Source organism: Pinus tabuliformis, chromosome 1_2 (genome assembly GCF_031772625.1).
Source record: "Pinus tabuliformis cultivar Carrire ecotype Pingquan chromosome 1_2, CPIR1, whole genome shotgun sequence".
NCBI lineage: Eukaryota > Viridiplantae > Streptophyta > Pinopsida > Pinales > Pinaceae > Pinus > Pinus tabuliformis.
Window position 1 is genome coordinate 584,366,139 of NC_142298.1, and position 2,405 is coordinate 584,368,543.

Consider the following 2,405-nt stretch of genomic DNA (forward strand, 5'->3'; position numbering starts at 1 on the left):
AAGAACAACCCTAAAGCCTCATGGGCTACCCTTTGCCTGGCATAACCCACGATCATCACAGTCCACGAACATACATCACGTTCGGGTATTTGATCAAAAACTCTGCGAGCGTCCGCCAGGCTCCCACATCTGACATAGACGTTGAGGAGAGTGTTGTGTAAATGTGTGGCAACTGTAAATCCTCTCCGAGTGATTTGTGCATGGAGTAATTTGCTTTCTGCCAAATCGTTTTTCCGAATGCAAGCCTGCAAGAGAGAGACATAAGTAAAAGAGTCTGCGTGGTCGACCATGGCAGGAGCGTTCACTGGATTCATGGGATTGGCTTCTGTGTGATGTGAAGTTGAATGGCAGGGAGTAGTCTACCCAGGTGGAGGAATTGGTGAGGGAGCAGCCCGCGGGTTATTTCCGAATTCAAATTCCATGGTGAATTAACTTCCCGGAATGTCTGTCAAGAATCTGTCAGTCGAGGGTGGCGGAGCTGGGCGGAGCCCATGGAGGGTGGCGGAGGGTGGAGGAATTGCCGGTGGCCGGAGCTGGAGGTTTTTCTAGGCGGCAACAGAAACCAAGCAATTCCTCCACCGGGGTAGACTACTCCATTGATTTTGGTAGAAGTCGGGAGTTTATAGGGATGTTTGGGATTTAAAAAAAGGGATAAATTTGAACCCTACTAATGCTGCTATTATATTTCAAATCTCTGCCTATTCATGTAAATTTTATGGCCAAAAGAGGGTACGCAAATAATTTCCTAAGAGGATTAGCTTACTCCGTGTGGTGGTTTACTGTAGCTCGGGAATTTTCGACACTGCGCGCCAAGAAAAGACAATAATCTTATCGGAACTTCAACCGTGTTTCATATGCTACTCCTCGGTTCATGTTTGTGGATCGCTACTACCTTGTCTATATATATAGCGTGTGACTCGCCTGTGCTATCCGTGCATAAAAACTAAGCAAGCTCATTTGCAATTGATTGCGCTGTGCTTGAGGGTTACTTGTTTATCTTCAAGGTGGTACTCCCCCAATTCAAATCTACTCTATTTTATGAGAATTACATTAACGAGCGATGTGTATATCTTACTTATATGTCATCAATAAATATGAGTTTGCTTTCCCAACCGCAGGAGTTGAAGCTGCAACATTTGTGATCCAGAATAAGTGTTCGTTCACTGTGTGGGCCGCGGGAATTGCCGTAGGTGGCGGTCAAGCGCTCACACAAGGCCAATCATGGAGTGTGGACGTGCCCGCAGGGACAAGTGCAGGGAGATTTTGGGGACGTACGGGCTGCTCTTTCGACGCATCTGGTAAAGGCAGCTGCAACACTGGTGACTGCGGCGGCTTTCTCAACTGTCAAGCCGCTGGACGGCCTCCTGCAACGCTGGCTGAATATACTCTGAATGGGGCCAACGGTCGAGACACATATGACATCTCTCTCGTTGATGGATTTAATCTGCCTCTCTCCATAACTCCCTCGGACTCTAGCTGCCCAACAGTTGACTGCAGCAGCAACATAACTGCGAGCTGCCATACAGAATTGAAAGTGGTCGATGGATGCGATAGTGCTTGTGCTGCTCTGAATACTCCCCAATACTGCTGCACGGGAGACTACGCCAGCAACTGCCCTCCCACCAACTATTCCAAGTTCTTCAAGGGGCTGTGCCCACAGGCCTATAGCTATGCCAAAGACGATAATACTTGCACCTTTACTTGCACTTCTGGTGCTAATTATAACATCGCCTTTTGCGGTTAATAAGAGATGATAATATGCATCCCACTAAAGATAAATATATTTTTTTTGCGTAGTATCATAATCAAAATCATTAATAAGGGTACACTAGAATCCTCTACAATAAAAGGGCGCGGGATTCAATTAAGATTGAATGATTACGCGCCTTCCCTGAATATTGTAAGTGAAATTCGGACCTCCTAAATAGAGTATATCATCATATTCATAATCATAATAAAACCACTACATTCACTTCCTCTTTTATTTTTTTAAATGAATATATGGTGTAATTTTTTTAATGATTATTAGTTTATCATTTACTGAATTGTTAAGAATAATTTTATGTACCATGTATTTTTAGTTGAATAAATGTAATTTTGTTTATATTTATTTTAGTTTGGATAGACATGATTTTTTTTTAATAATTAAAATTATTTTACATATTTGTAATTATTATAAAAGAATAATTTTAAGATTTAATAATGTTTATATGTGAATGGAACGAGTTTATTTTTTATATAAACTAATTTTTCTTATACATTAACTAATGATGCATAAAAACAATAACAATTTTCTCTATTTAGATTGGAATTCAAATGTCAAGAAAGTAAAATTCAAGAGAAAATCAAGGAATATTTCAATTTGCTATACAAGAAATAAGAATTTTTTCTTTTCATTGGAAGTT

The 2,405-nt window shown here is 40.9% G+C and overlaps 1 pseudogene; it reads left to right on the forward strand.

Annotated features, from left to right (window-relative positions):
- The first annotated feature begins 1,054 nt into the window (after positions 1-1,054).
- On the forward strand, positions 1,055-1,957 carry LOC149206993 (pathogenesis-related 5 protein Cup a 3 pseudogene; annotated as a pseudogene).
- Positions 1,958-2,405: the final 448 nt, after the last annotated feature.